The sequence below is a fragment of the Fukomys damarensis genome, unplaced genomic scaffold (genome assembly GCF_012274545.1).
Source record: "Fukomys damarensis isolate Sample0158 unplaced genomic scaffold, DMR_v1.0_HiC HiC_scaffold_11, whole genome shotgun sequence".
In the NCBI taxonomy this organism is placed as follows: Eukaryota; Metazoa; Chordata; class Mammalia; order Rodentia; family Bathyergidae; genus Fukomys; species Fukomys damarensis.
This window is the reverse complement of record NW_022900923.1, coordinates 23,156,243-23,173,620: the sequence shown is the minus strand read 5'-3', so window position 1 is coordinate 23,173,620 and position 17,378 is coordinate 23,156,243. Positions and strand designations below refer to the sequence as shown.

At 32.9% G+C, this 17,378-nt stretch overlaps 1 protein-coding gene and 1 pseudogene across 1 annotated transcript in view; both read right to left on the bottom strand.

Moving 5' to 3' along the window:
- Positions 1–17,378, bottom strand: part of Xpr1 (xenotropic and polytropic retrovirus receptor 1) — a 174,519-nt gene that overhangs the window by 135,010 nt on the left and 22,131 nt on the right. The window lies entirely within an intron of this gene.
- Positions 10,803–10,884, bottom strand: LOC117285639 (annotated as a pseudogene).

The following is a 17,378-nucleotide window of genomic DNA, read 5'->3' as shown; positions in this document are numbered from 1 at the left end:
GGATTATTTTAATGTTACATCATTGCCTTTTCTCTTTTACTTTCCTTTTTAGTTTTATTTTAGGATTCCCTATTTTTAATGTTCATACAGAGATTTCTTTAACTGAAATACCGAATAGTTTCTTTGGTGTGAAAACTATAATAGTACACAGTATCCTAATGAGATAATTAATAATGTGAAATAGGAAGTAAAAGGCTAAAGGTGAGGGAAAGTGGGAAGGGTGGGGGAAAGGTAATAAGGGAGAGGAAAAAAATATGAGAAACTGAAAAAATGGAAATAAAGTGTGTGTAAATGGGGAAGGGAGGAGGGGGTGAAGGGAGGGCAGGGACAGGGGAAAAAATGAGAATCAAGACCTATTATGTAAAGATACAGAATCCCAATGATGAATGTAACTGTACTGTATGCCTAGATTGTACCAATAAACTCAATAAAAAGAAAAAAAAAATCAGACTCCCCAGGTAACCAAGCAGGGCCACATTCATATCACTAAGCCCTACTCTCCACACTCACCTTACCTCCTCAAAGTAAGCCTTTCCCAAATAGTTCACATTCCTACTTCTCCGACTCCCAATCAAAACTCCCATGTTCAGTCCTAATGTTAGGTATCAGAGCGAAAATAACCTTCAAATTATTTTTTGTTTTGTTAGAAGTCAGATATAAAAATTATTCTCACACATGAAGGCTTCCATAATCCTAGGGTTATTTTTCTTAAACTATATAAAAGACTACTTTTCAAAATTACACTATATTTAGATTTCAACCAACAAAATTGAAAACAATTCTAAAGGGGAAAAGGATTTCAGAAACAATATAAAACTACAATTTCAAATGAGCCTAAGATATTCATAATAATGACAAAGTACTGACAGCAAAAATGGAAAAGAAGGAAGAAGAATGTATGAGAAGGAAAAAAGAGTAACTGGATGAGAAATATCTTCATTTATTTTTAAGTATACTATCTTTTACTTGTGAGATACCTGAATTGGTCAGAACAACTGATTTCTTAAGTACCAATTAGAGACCTTAGAAAATTTGGTTCATTTTTCTGGGTCTCAAGTTATTTCATCTTCTAAATTAAAGGAAATGGCAAAAAATTAGTTTTTTACAAAGTGCTTCACAGAATATCAGCCCTTAAAAAAAGATTCCCACAGTCAATAAATTTACATTAAATACTGTACCTTCCTCTCCTTGAGATTCACAGTATACATTAACATATTAAAAAGGCCCTGAAATGTGCTAGACTTAAAAATAACAGTAATAATAATAATAATAATAATAATAATGAACAGGAGAAAAATCTTGTTTTTAACTAAAAGCCTCTAAACTTACTTGGCAATAGCAAACAGCTGCTGATAAATGATAAATCATTCAACACACTGAGAACAATCTTTGTGAAATAATGGACCAAATAATCATTAAGGTATTTTTTTCCTTACATTTAAGAGTCTAAGTTGATACTGAATATATATGCCAATAAAAATGTCAATGAATGGAAAAATGAGTAGAAAGTAAGCACATAAATATGTATAAAAAGCAATGAAATGAGGCTCCAACTTGGAGAAATGAGTTAGAACATATGCACAATGCTCATTTAAATAAAATAAGAGTAGTTCATCTTATAAACTATAAATAACAATATTCCTATCTCTCACAAGTTACCCCTGGGAATTCCAAGCTGGTGGCCCCACTATTTTAATATCAGGGGAAATGGCATCAGCATAACTGTTCACATTGATGACTATGACAGCTACCAAGACACAGATTCAGGCAGAACTCTACAGTTATTGTACCCTCAAACTTGTCTAATTCATAAATCCAGTTACAACATTCCACTCTAGGGATTTTCTACTCTCTCATGACTGGGAATAATGTGGACAGATCAATTTTTTTAAGATTAAAATAACTTCTTGCAATTTTTTGGGAAGGGTGGTACTGGAGATCAAACTTAGGACCTCTTGCTTGCCAGGAAGGCGCTGTGCCACTGAGCTAAATCCCTGGCCTTCTTGTAACTTTGATTGTTGATCACTGATCTTTTTCATACAGATGATTCTCAGACTTCCCTTGTCATATTTTGATGACAAGATGGTTCACTGGAAAGAATTATGAAACACTCCTTAGAAACCAGAAATCTAGTTTTTAATATCTGTCACTGATTATTGGTGTAACACTGGGTACATAAACAGTTCCTGGCTTTGATTTCCTAGGCAAAAACTAAGCATATCTTTAAGATCCATACTCACTCTAACATTATATGATTCCAGGATTCATTCTCACATGGTTTGTCCACTTACAAATTAGAATTCTAATTACAGCTCATTACTCTCCTTTAATAACCTTCTGCTCATCTGAAGTACTCTACTGAATCTCCCCTGAATGTCTCATGTACTTGCATCCCATTCGTTTGTCCTGTTACTTCTCAGTACCTAAAAGGCCCTTCCTTGAAGCTATGTAAACGTAAACTCCATTTCAAGACTCAATGCAAAGTTCCATCTTCTCCATTGATCATTCTCTTATACTTCATTTATAAAGGTTATTTTATGGATTATTGTCCTGGGAATATCTACCTAATACAGTGATCCCTTGGTTTGTGAATTTAATTTGTTCCACGATTTTGGAAAAGATAGCAACCTTTGTGTGTGGGAAAGATGGCTGCGGTCATGTTTATCACCCAATGCAGAGTTTGCAAACAGAAAAAAAAAATTTACTAAACACTTCTGTTTGCAAACTGAACTGTATGCAAACAACAGTGTTCATGAATTGAGGTATCACTGTACTATGTAATTTTTGTATTCTTTTACATCTTTGAAATAAATTTTGAAACTGCATTTAAAATGCGCATACATTTTTGTGTGTGTGTGTGCATGTATCCTTCCTGACAGAAGTACACCCTGGCACCTACAAAGGACACTTATGAACAATGAATTAAAAAGCATTATAATCAGAAGAGTTTTAATTAAAAAACTCCTATCTACTCCCATCAACATAGACCTATTTTAGTAAGAAACAATTAGATATCAGAGAAATAACTGGTTAGAAAATAACTGCAATTTTTTCATTCATGTAACAGAAGGATTAAGTGCAGTTTTCATGCTATAAGTCTTGAAGAAAGCTGACAGCACATTTCCTGTACTTTTACAGAAAAATTGAAATAAAAAAGAAATTTTACAAAATAAATTACTTTATCTTATCTATTCTTTGTAAAAGGAATGAACAAATTTAGTAACCTCAATTTCTTGTTGAAATAACGAAAAGATCCTTTGTGAAGATCTTAATAAAAATATATTTTGGAACTGCACAGAAATTATGGAACAATATAAACTTTTAAATATATGTAATCACACTAGATTTTTCAATGTCTTCTTTCAGAGTGCAGACATTCCAAACTCAAATAAGATTTATGTGCCTCTAGTGTATATGCAAAATTAATTGCATGTGATATATACCAATATAAATTCAATTTCCTTTTCCAATCTCACTGATTGCGCCTCTTGTAACAAGCACAGAGCAGGTCAATTTCTCATCAAGAGCCACAAACTGGCACTCAATCTCCTAGGTGATAAACAATGCTTCACCTCTCAACCTTCAACTAAGAAAATGAAATTTTAATCAATACAGATAGATTCCCTACTCTCAAAGCTCAAATCCTAAAGAGCTGTTATTTGTGGCTGTCATGCTTACGAATGCTATTCAGTCCTAAAAATCATAATGTTTTCACTACAGTGGACACACTTTCTCCAACCCAAACTGTACCTAATAAGAATCTAAGTTTTTAAGAATGACGTATTTTATTTTGAAATATATATATCTTTATACATAAATGTGTGCATAAATATATTTCTGTCCAATTAAAAAGCCTAAAACAATGAATAACCTAATAACAATGTCACTTCCAAAGGAGTGCCAGTATCCTGCTTCTAAAGGAAGTAAGATGCCCTGGTAATCATTAAAAGACACCCTGGTAAAAAGGTTGGTTTCAGGTCAAGGATTGGGGGGGTATATACATGGTCAGCCTAGGAAATTTTGTTACATTACACAGAAAAGCTGTAAGACATTACTAAGATCATCTCAAAAATACAGAGGAAACCACCTAAAGAAGTTCCCACTAGTCAAGGCTGAAAATTTGATCCTTAAAAGAGATAAAATGGCACTGAACCAAAATATTCCAAATATATTTAAATATACAAATTCATTAAAGTACTTTAATAGACATTTCATAGAATATCTTTGAAAAATGTAGGAGGAAAAAACATTATTTTGAAAACTTTAAGGGAAAGAAGTATCTATCCTTCCTTTCCTATATAACTGATAACCAAACAGTTGACAAACATTTCTCTCCACAGAATAATTCTGGCGAATATAAAAGCATTAGACCATAACAATTTTATAAACCTTAATGAATTAAGAGATCTCATGTTAGGCAATGGTCACCAGTAGCTACTAACATGATCAAGAGAAAACAAAGATAACATTGTATGTGTGCTCATGTATCTTTCCTGAAAGAAATACAAACTGGCACCCATAAAAGATGCTTGTGAACAAAACATGTATCAGCTATTGTGGCTTTCCTCATGATAGCCCAACCTGCTTCTTCCAAGATGTACTTTTATCTTGCTTTTTCCTTTTACTTGGCCCAAGCTCACTCTGCAGAGCCAGTTTGTCTCACATTCTTCACTTTTACTTTTTCAAATAAACTTTATCACTACTAAAAAAATGTACATAATATTTACTCAGTACAAGCCTTTAGATTTAACTACAAACTCACAGAAAATACAGAAAACAGAACCTGTGATATAGTACAGCACAGAAGCACAATCAGCAAAATCCAAAGAGAGAAAAAAAGTTTGTTCTACTAAATAACAATCATAATCATAATAATATGTGATAATAAAATTTTAAAAAGAAAATTGAAAGTGCAAGAAAAAGTAAAAAGAAAGCAACCTATACTTCAGCTGTGACAAACAGAACTCTGCAAAGAGAGAAATGGTCTGTATTGTTTAATATTACAAATGCTAATCTATGTGGTTTCTGAGCATTTGATATGTAGGTAGGCTATGGACCAAAATATTTGATTTTAATCAACTTAGCTATATGTGACTAGTGCAGTGGTGGCAAACCTTTGGCACACATGTCAGTGGGTACACAGAGCCCTCTGATGCCACATGAGCCAAGTTGTCCCAGCAGCCAAGCATTGGATAACAGTTGCTTTTTTTTATGCTCGATGACTGGAAATTTTTTATTAGTATCATTACTTTTTTTAAACTAAAACCTCAGTATGAGGTTTAATCGCAGTGTTGGCACTTTGCAGTAAGTGGGTTTGGGGTTGCAATTTGGATACTTGGTCTCTAAAAGGTTTGCCATCACCATACTAGTAGCTACCAAATTGCATGGTGCCACTATAGATCAATGGAAAATTAAGAGACCTATTAATCAATCAGCACATATTGTATCATGGGGCTTATTTGGCTCCTAATTTAATCAATCTTAAAACATACACATAAAATCATTGCTAGTATTTTTAGGTATGATATAATTGTATTTTAGCCATTAGGAGAGGAAAGACTTGCCTTGAGAAATAGAAGCTAAAATATTCACAGATAAAAAGTAACATTTCTGAATTCTACTTCAAAATAGGATTTGATTTCCAGTATTACAAAATAATAAAAAGGGGAAAGGAATACTCTCACAGTCATTCTATACAAGGATCCAACCAAAAAAGAAAACTACAGGCCAGTCTCTTCCAGGAACAGAGACACAAAAATTCTCAACAAGATACTGGCAAACAGAATATAAAAATCATCAAAAAGATCATACATCCTGACCAAGTAGGCTTCATCCCAGGGATGCAAGGATGGTTCAGCATATAAAAGTCAATAAATATAGTATATCAAATAAACAGAAGCAAGGACAAAAATCACACAACCATCTTAACAGACATAAAATCCAACATCCATTCATGATAAAAACCCTCATGAAAATAATTATAGAAGGACCTTATCTCAATCTGATAAAAGGTGTTCATGGGCCAGAGATTAGCTCTATAGCAATGCGCCTGCCTTGCAAGGGCAAGGTCCTGAGTTCAATCCCTGGTACCGGAAAGAAAAAAGCAATTTATGTCAAATTACTCCCAACATCATATTAAAGGGAAAATTCTGAATGCTTTCCTTCTAAAATCAGGAACAAGACAAAGATGTCTACTACTATTCAATATAGTACTCAAAACATTAGGCAGAGTAGTCAGACAAGAGAAAAATAAAAGGGATATGTTTAGGAATGGAGTTAAATAATCATTATTTGCAGATGACATGATCCTCTAATAGAAGTCCCCAAAAAGTCCACCAAAAGACTTCTAGAATAAACAAATTCAACAATTAGCAGGAAATAAGGTCAACATAAAAACCAATAGTACTCCTCTTCAGCAAGAAGGAACTCACTAAGAAAGAAATTAGGAAAATAATACCATTCAAAACAGCATCATGAAAAATGAAATATTCAGAAATTAACCTAACCAAGGAAATGAAATATCTCTACAACAAAAACGACAGTACTTTAAAACAGGAGATCAAAGCAGACATCAGAAAATAGAAAGGTATCTCCTGTTCTGGGATGGGTAAAAACACTATATAATCAAAACAACCACACTTCCAAAACTGATATACAGATTTAGCACAATCCCACTCAAAAATATCAATAACACTCCTCACAGAATTGGAGAAAACAATACTAAAATTTATATGGAACCAAAAGAGACTCAGATTAGAAAGAGCACTCCTGGGCAACCAGAGCAAAGCACAAGGCATCACAAGCCCTGTTCCTACCGTCAAGTTCTACTACAAAGCTACAGTGATAAAAACAGCATAGTACTGGCACAAAAATAGATCTGTGAATCAATGGAACAGAATAAGGATGCAGAAACAACCCTAGACACATTTAGCTATCTGCTCTTTGATAAAGGGGCCAAAGATAACACTAGAGCAGTGCTGGCAAACCTTTTAGAGCTTTCAATGATAAAAGCCCACTGCAGCACAACTAAGACAGGTTCACCACCACTGCACTGGAAGAAAGCCTCTTTAATAAATTGTGCTGAGGAGCCGGGGATTTAGCTCAGTGGTACCACTGCCTGCCTTGCAAGCTCAAGGTCCCAAGTTCAATCCCCGGTACCAAAAACAAACAAACAGTGCTGGATATACTCCTAAGTGAAATAAATAAGTCACACATGTATAAATACTGAATAATTTCTCTGGTATGAAAAACTATCATGGTACATAAGATCCTAATGGTATAATTGACAATGTGAAATAGGAAAAAAAGGGCTAAAGGTGTAGGGGAAGTGGGAAGGGTAGGGGAAAGGAAATAAGGGAAAAGAAAAAAAATATGAGAAAATGAAAAAATGAAAATAAAGTATTTGTAAATAGGGAAGGGAGGAGGGGGTGAAGGGAAGGCAGGGGTAAGGGGAAAAACTGAGAACCAAGACCTGTCATGTAAAAGTACAAGATCCCTATGATGAATGTAACTGTATTGTATACCTAAAATGTACCAATAAACTCAATGAGGGAAAAAAAAAAACAGTGCTGGAAAAGTGGCTATCCTCATGCAGAAGACTGAATCTATATCCATATATCTTATCACATACTAAACTAAAATCAAAATGGATCAAAGATCTAAATGTTAAAACAGAAACACTTAATCTGCTGGAAGATAAAATAGATAAAACTGGAAGACACAGGCACAGGCAAGGATTTTCTTTCTTTTTTTTTTTTTTTTTTTTTTTGGTACCGGGGATTGAATTTAGGTCCTTGCACTTGCAAGGCAGGCTACCGAACCACTGAGCTAAATGCCCGGCCCAAGACAAGAATTTTCTGAACAGCACCACAACGGCAAAAGAAATACGTAGTACCAAGAATCAACAAATTTAAAAGCTTCTGCACTGCAAAGCAAACAACAAAGTGAAGAAATGAACAGAACAGGAAAAAAATTTTTGCTAGCTACCTCACAGAGGTATCCATAATATATAAAGAACTAAAAAAAATTTATAGGCTCCAAATAAAAGACACAATCAAAAAATAGGCAAGTGAAATGAACAGACAGTTCTCAGAAGAAGTACAAATGGACAAAAAATACATTAGATAATGTTTAACATCTCTGGCCATTAGGAAAATGCAAATTAAAACAACACTGCGATTCATCTTATTCCAGAATGGCTATTTTCAGTAAGTCAAACAATAACAATGCTGGGGCTGGGGATTTAGCTCAGTGGCACTGTACTTGGATCGCAAGCACAAGATCCTGAGTTCGATCCCCAGGACCAATAAATAAATAAATGCTAGTGAGGCTGCGGGGGAAAAAGGAACCCTTCTACATTGTTGGTGGGAATGTAAACTAGTACAACTATTATGAAAATCAGCATGGAGATTCCTCAAAACAGTAAAACCAGAAATTCCATTTGACCCTTCTAGGTATCTTCCCAAAAGAGTTAAAGATATCACATTACAGTGATACATGCATACCTAGGTTTAAAGCAGCACAATTCATAATAGCTAAATCTTGAAGGCAGTCTCTATGTCCATAAACAGATGAATGGATAAGCAAAATGTGATATTTATACACAAAGTACTACTCTGCCATGAAGAAGAATAAACCAGAGTTATTTGTAGGGAATAAATGCTTCCTTGAGAATACAATATTAAGTGAAATCAGACATACAAGTTTAAATGTCACATGGTATTTCTTAAATGAGAAATCAAAAATATAAATAGCAAAACAAAAGATAGTAGAAAACAGGGAGACAGATCTTTCACAAATGGGAAGGGAACCAAGAGATGGAGGAAAGAAGGAGGAAGAGAAGGGAAGAGAATGAGAAAAAAACTGAGAAGTGTTATGTGCATGTATAGTGATCACCAGGAATGTGATCACTATGTACTGCAAACATCTACTAGTACTACTACTACTTACAGTAGAAATAGAGTTTAAAAAATTGGTCATTGTATTGATGTTAAAGCTGAGTGATACGTAAATGAAGTTTTTTATTCATTCTCTCTACTTTCCTATATGTTTGAAATTTTTCTTAGAAAACTGGGGGGAGGTATGCTTAGAAGAGGTTCACCTTTTTTGTTACCTCCAGGAAGGGTAATCTGGAATATTTTGCAGGTAATTCCCATTAGAGGCAGATAAATGGTCTCATTATGTACTCAAGCCTGTTTACTATCTCTATTGGCCAGTTTTTCACATTCTGGGAGCAATACTTGGATTTTTCTTTGACACCATTTGACTGCTCCTTTCACAACACAGTAGGCAGAAACAATTACAAGCAAACACCTCACCTGGACTTATAACTCTGGTTCACAATTTGAAGAAAAAACATTAAAATTTATTTTTATATTGCTGTGCATTTTTATTCAGGTGAACCCTAAATCTAATAACAAACATCCTGAGACACAACAGAAAGGGACAAGAAAAGAATGCATATCTGCGGATGCTGTAACTTCAGATTCCTGGCCTCCAGAACTGTGAGAGTATACATTTCTTTTTGTTTTTACCATACTGATTATTGTACCCTGGGACCTCCCATTGAACTACATTCCCAGTCCTAACACTTTTTTTTTTTTTTTCTAAACCAGGTCTCAACTAAGTCCTTAAATTGCCCAGACTAGGCTCAAATTTGGATCCTCACATATAGCTGTTTGTTGTTTTAAGTCATCTAGGCCTTCTCCAAAGAAAAAATAAACCACTCTAATGACAAATTTTTGAAACTCTGCTAACTTCAAGCTTTAACAATTGTTCTAGCTTTCTAAGGGCTAGTCTAGGAAATCCTTCCAGAATCCATCAGCTTCAATCATCTGATATGTTGTCTTTTTCTCTATAGTGTTGTCATCAATAATTCTGAGAGCTTGTTTCAAGATTTAGTGCAGCTATTGTAGTTTTATTTCATGCCCTTCCCTCAAACTTATCAAAACAACATAGTGTTGTGTGATAATGAACAAGTGATATTATGTTAGATTTTTGTTACAAGCAAGTTTACATTTTAAATACTGAAAGTACCTTAAATATTCTTCACTACTGCAAAAGATTATAAACCTATATTCGAAACATTTCATTTCTATCTTTGTACTATTCAAAGTTGCAGTATTTACTTTGTAAATAGATTTTACTAAATATTTATTATCTAATCCCTGAGAATGAGCATTAAATTACATCTACTAATCTATGAAACAAAAGTAAGTACTTCTACTCAAAGAGCAATGTTTGTTCTTTAAAAGCACACCTTTCTTGTTAGTGAACTACACCAAGGTTTTTAAAGAAAATGTAAGTCCATTTTATAAGGTACTAATCCTTATTATCTACAAGCTGTCATTTCCACAACAAATGAATATGTAATCCTTTTCCAATACAAACTGAGAAAAGGATTAGTATGGACATACATTAATGACTATCAATCAAGTCTATTCATTTCTAAAGAAATTAATGAAAGAAAATTATGGCATTCTAAAGAAATAAATATTACCTTGTTAGTTTGGTTCTTGCCTCAACTTTTACTCTTAGCCACCTGTATTTCTTTATGGCTCTTAAAACAAGACTGAAGTAGCTATATATAAATTTAGTATTTAATTTTAGGGGTGAAACATCATCAGTCCCTGGTTTAGGCTTCTCATATTAATTCACTTCAAACATGATTCTTGAAAATAGACAATATATGGCTAACACCCTATACTGACAAAATGCTAACAGAAAACTAGAAAAGCTACCCTTCACAGCTGCCCAACTAAAAATATAGCAAATTACATATAGCTATCTCTACGATAAATACCAAATGGTTTTATTTCCAGGTCAGAAAAAGTCATATTAATAATTTTTTTACACTTGATCTTAGCCAAAAGGCAGAGAAGCAATGTGTAAATAATTTTCAAGAGCTAATGATGCAACCTAACAAAATGAAAAACTGGGGAGAGTAGACAAGAGTGTAAACAACATAATGTAATGTATTAGGAATGCATACACATATTTGAGACTAATCTTATGCAAAAGCTACTTCATAAATTTTAGAAATGTAGCTATTCTACAGAATTTAAGTGAACAAACAAAACAAAAAAGCAAGCTCACATCTGTTAAAATAACAAAGATCTGGGGATAGAGGTTAGGCAGAAGATGTCTGACTTGGTATTTGTCCATTCAAGCATATAATCAGAATGAATAATTTACAAGGATACTTTCATCTTCAATGCCACTAAGAGCTGAATTCTAAGAAGCTTAAGGAAACCATAAGACATCTGCTAACCAAGTAGGATAACCAGAAAGAACCAAAGCCAAAGTGTTCCAACAAAACCCATTTTTAAGATTAGGGAGAAGATGGGGAAAACCAAAGACTTGGCAGAAAAACAGAGACTAAAAGAGTGGTGAGTTAATTAAGTCCTTAACTGTGATCTATTCATTAAATATCAGAACGTGAGATGGTTTTAGTTAAATAAATCAGAACTGTAGTAAGCCAACACTGACTTTGTATATTCCCTACCAAGAGGAATGGATTACAAAATAGCAAGAAGTAAAATGGAAAACTATCCTATTTTAATTAGACTAGTATAAAAATTTATTCCATTGAGTAGACATATACCAATAAATCCTCCAAAAGCTTACATATGATCTTTCAAATCTGTATCTATTCATGTATTTTTGAAGGGAGACAACAAACATGTAAAGACACAAAAACAAGTGGTTTAATGTCTTGTAATAGTCTCACTAGTTTATAAAACAAGATTTCTCAGTATGATTTGCAAAAAATGCAGTCAATCAAGTTTATAAAATACGGTTTCTCAGCAAAGGTTGGCATCAAAATAATACAATGCCGCAAAAAAACACAAAACTTTTAAAACTAGGGTCTCATATTATCCTCTGTTTCTCTACTTATTTTAAAGAATGCTATATGTATCCCCTCAGACTATAAAATTATCACAAAATTAAAAGGTTGGCACTGTCAGACAAAAACAAACAATATGTCTAATCATTTAATAAGCAGGTAAAATGCTATATCTCTAAAGATGACAGATCAGGAAAGCCTAAAAATGAGAGGGGAGAGAAAAAAAATCCACATAAACAAGCAAGGCAGGGTTAATTTCCTCTGTTTTTTTTTTTTTTTTTTCTTTTTCATAAGCAGAACTTCGGCTTCATGGAAGACCAAGGTAAGGATTCATTTTTATTCCTGCTCACTGATGTGCTAAGCAAATATATAAGCTTCACGCCTATGTTAAAATGAAAAAAAAAAAAAATATATATATATAAAATCCCTGGTGTCAAGAGACTTGTATTACAGCAAAATAATTAATGATAAATTAATAAATCCATCTGGAAAGAACTATAACACATCAGAAAGTAGCGAATGCTATGCAAAGAAATAAAATAAGGTGGTGTAAAATAATGTGACTAAGTGGCTACATTACATTAGGTATTCAGAAAGCCTCTTGAAGGAGACAGTCATGGGACAATGTAAAAATTCTCAAAAGCACAGACCAAAGTTTAAAGCAAGAGTGAGCATTGCCTGATTTAGGTATAGAAAGAAAATGTGACTGGAGCCTAACAAACAAGGATGGAGATGTTGAGGGTGAGATTATGGACACAGAACCAGATTAGAGACTTTTAGGCCACAGTAATAAATTTTTACCCTACAGGCTTGGATTGTAAGCAGTGGCCACTGTCACGTTTTATAAAACTGTTGTAGAGATATTATGCACCATGCAAGTGAAACACTCATTACGAGAGTCCAAAGGAACAATTTTTCTTAAATCTCATTCAGCAAAACCCTCTTTTCCTGAGGAGCCACTATAAACTTATGCAAATTGTGTAATCATGTTCTGTCCTTCATCTTTTGAACTCCAGAAAATTTAGAATTGAATAAACTAGCTTCTGGCAACTGTATAAAACCTTATTTTCTTTTAAAATAATTTTTCTACTTTAGAATAATGTTTAATTTACTGAAAAGTTACAAAGATAGTACAGAGTCCCTATATACCCTCCATCCATTTCTCTTAACTTCATACCTGAGTATATGTCATAATTAGTGACTCATTAATGATACAACTCCATAATTTACTCAGATGTCCTTAGTTTTTAACTGAAATCTTTTCTTTTCCAGAATTCTTCTGGTATTTATTCTATTTATATATTAAATTTACTCTAGCTTTATCTTAGTCTGTCTTCATTTTCTCCTTATTCTAAGCTCTCTACCTAGTATGTATTGTTACCTAATATGTTACATCTAATTCTATAAATCTTTCCCAACACTTCTGGAAACTTAGTAGAAAGAAACTTAATTCAAACACACCATTTTTTTTTTCAACAAGTTAACCAAAGTAATGCTTTTTTTTTTTTGGTACCAGGGATCGAACTTGGGTCCTTGTGCTTGCAATGCAGGTGGTGGAACCACTGAGCTAAATCCCCAGTCCATAATGCTTTTAAAAACTTTGAAAGTACAATGATTCAAGGAAATGTCCACTTAAAAATTTTATTCAAAGATATCATTTGAAAAAAAGGGCAAAATCAATATTAAAAATCTTTTATGTTCCAGTATTAGTTTAACCTTTACAATTCTCTTTTGTTGACACATTGTGCAATAGTAATCCTGATAGATATTATTAAGCCATGCAACCTTAACTTGGTCGCAGTTTGCACAAATCTAAAACAAAGATTAGGTAAATGATCTTCAAAAGTCCCTTTCTAGTTGAAGCTAAAACTTGGAAACAGCTCATTTGCCCATCAGTTGGAAACTGGATAAAGAAGATGTGGTTTTTCTATAAAATGAAATATTACTCAGCCATAAAGAATGAGAAATTAGATTCATTCATAGGAAAATGGATACATATTGAGGATATACTCCTAAGTGAAATAAATAAGTCACAAATGTAAATACCGAATAGTTTCTCTGGTGTGAATAAACTATAATAGTACATAGATCCTAATGATATAATTGACAATGTGAAATAGGAAGAAAGGGGCTAAAGGTGAGGGGAAAGTGGGACGGATAGGGGAAAGCTAATAAGGGAAAAGAAAAAAGTGTGAGAAAATGAAAAAATGGAAATGAAGTGTTTGTAAAGGGGGAGGGGGAAGGGGGGAAGGGAGGGCAGGGACAAGGGGAACAAATGAGAATCAAGACCTGTCATGTAAAGGTACAAAATCTCAATAATGAATGTAACTGTACTGTATACCTAAAATGTACCAATAAACTCATGAGTAAAAAAAAAAAATTAAAAAATAAAAAATAAATAAAATTCTATGACTTACATTGATCATTAGTTTCTTGTACTGTTCTATTACAAATAAACATTAGCAGACAATAAACTTTCTAAATAAAGTCATACATGGTGGTGCATGTCTATAATCCCAGCATTCAGGAGGCTAAGGTATAGGATCACCACGAGTTTGAGGCTAGCCTGAACTACACATAAAAATTCAACTATATAATGAGACCCTGTCTCAAAAAAAGAAAAGAAAATTTTAAAAAGATGGAAAGATGAAGTTTAAAACTTTCTTTGAAATTAATTCTGGGTAAAAACTAAAAATAAATTAATGATATTGTATAAATTTTATGTATCTGATATTCCATGGGGGGGAAATCATGAGAAAAGATGAAAATATGTTTTTATTTTCTACTATCCTGTATCACGAAAATTTAATGTTTCTAATGTCAAATGACTAGTGCAATTAAGAGCTGTTCTAGGGCTGGGGATATGGTTAGTGGTTTACCTTGCCTCAGAATAATTTCTGATTATTAAGGTGTCACTGATTCACTGAAAGGGAACCTGTAGTTTGCAGCTTAATTTAATCTGTCATAAATACCAATAAAGCAATATCTTCCTGACATAGACACCAAAAAGAAAAAAACAAAACACAATATACTTTAAAGGTTTTTAGCATCATTTCCCAAAACGTCCTCTAAATTAGAACATCATTCTGTGAAAGTTTAACTCCACAGACTCAGGTCTATGTTTGTCCTTTCACATTAAAACAAAACAAAAACAAAAACAACAACAGAAAATTGCCCAATTCTAGTTACTTCAATACCCTATCCTACTGTCGTGGATTTTGTATCTGTAAGACTTTCTGTAGACAAGGATTAAGAAAATAAGTAGAAAAAAATATTTTTATATCATTATTTAAAATCAATATTCTATATCATCTCTAACAGAATTTGTAGCACCCCACTCATATTATTTCCAAATGTAAATAGTTAAACAAAAATAACAGATTATATGGAGTAATGACATATACCGATGAAGATCAAATATAGATAGATACAGAATGCCTGAGAGTAAATCTTTAAACATTCAATCAATATTATTTCAGAATATTAGTACATCCTACTTACAATATAAGACATTTAAAATAAATTTTTAGATTATAATATATAACTGATTCATGAAATTAACTTTTCAAAGATGAAACAAAATAACCATGAATCTGAATGTGTTTATCTGAGTAATGAAAACAACTTAAACACTCCTTAATTTTTAAATTCATTGAAATTACTTTGGTTGACTTAGACAAAAGCATACTTTATCATGAAGAAAAAGGCACCATCTTAAAATGTTCCAAATTAGATGAAAAAACAATTCACCAGTAAAGAAACAGTGTCTAGATGCAACTTCTTAGCAAAAGACTTCATATCATTCCTTTTAACTAATACTTTTATCAAACCATTTCACTCTAAGAATCTATTTATTTCTAATCATTCACACTCAAGAGAGCAAAATTTGAGGAAGCTACTTATCTTATTAGAATCCATCATAAAGAAAGAAGTCATTAAAAATGTCCTTTAATCCTAACAGTAAGTTGTAACCACTTAACATATTTACATAACTTGGTATGGTTATTACTTATAATTAATTCAGTACAATAACTATTTTTAAATTAAACATCCTCTGTATACAAGAAAAAAATGCTCCCTTGTACTAGTAATATGATCAAATGATCAATCAACTTAAGAAGCCTATCAACCTACTGGATAATTAATATCCAAAAGGTAAGTATTAACATATTGACCTAAAATTATTTAAGTTTTATGACAGAGGTACTATACTTTGGTTAGATGGTTATACATTAGAATCACCAGGAGAAATTTTTAAAAATTTCAATGCCAATACCAGGCATCAGTATCAATGACTGTGTTCTACCTCCCTCCAATCCTATTTAATTGGTCTGATATAGAAGCCAACCACCAGTATTTGAGGTGATTTTTGTTTGTTTCTTTTTATAAAGACCCTCAGGTGAGTCAAATGTGAGGCAGATCTGGGAACCATTTATTTAAAATTTAAAAAGACAACTTGGTCTCTGGCACCAAAAGCTTTAAGTCTGCCAAAACTTGGGAAAAAGAAAAAGAATGAAGTAAAGTAAGAAAGATAATGTTACAAAATAATCCAAACCTACCAAGTAATTTTCCCTTTAAAACAGTTAAACTTTAAGTATGATCTTGGACTTTGCTGACAAATCTGAATGTGCTATCGTATAAACATTGCTAAACAAAAGCCTAAAAATACAAACTAAATAGGAAGGATAAAATATAGAAAGGTAAGTATAATACCATATAAACAATAGTAAATTAATATAAAACCACAATGCAAATGACAGAACAATTTAATAATTATTAATAATAATTTAATAATTTTTTCTAACTTTGATACCACTCAGGATGTTTCCTTGAAGCATGTTCCTATATCAACTCTCCAGTGTTTCAAAAAAGAAAAAGTTACATTTATGAATATAAAAACTACAAAACTTTAGTACGTTTACAGAAAGTACAAAGAAAGAATGAACAAGCTTAGAGTATTTCCCTTGTGAAAGTTGCATACACTCTGTATGACTGGCCTACAATAATCTTCATATAACAGGTCCAAAGAAGTGAATGTCTGTGGGCAATAAGATAAAGAAAAAAGTTTTAACTATAAGTATTTGTTATTTTAAGCATACTCTCCCGAAATTTAGTTTGTGAAAGAAACATCTGTTGGCCCTAGGATCCACCCATATGACTGGTGCAGCACATTTCTGGGTCTCTTGTGGTAATTCGTGGAGGTGTGGCTTTGAGGTCTATGTTCCTTCCCCTTTCTTTCTAGTGGTGATCCTCTTCGCTACTTACAGTTGCCTGCCAGGAACTAAGTGTCTGGTTCTAGCATGCCCTTCCACTGTGACACTCCTTTTTGCTTGGAGTTGACCCTGGAATAAAAGCTTCTGAAATCCTGAGATAAATTAAAACTCTCTTCTTTTAAGGTGTAGGTGTTGGGTATTGTGTCCCAGCAATGAAAAGCTAACACACTATTGAAAGTAACTGAAAAAAATAACTGCATATATGCTCCAGCATGGAGGGAAATGAATAAATACCATCATAACTTTTAAACATATCTCAG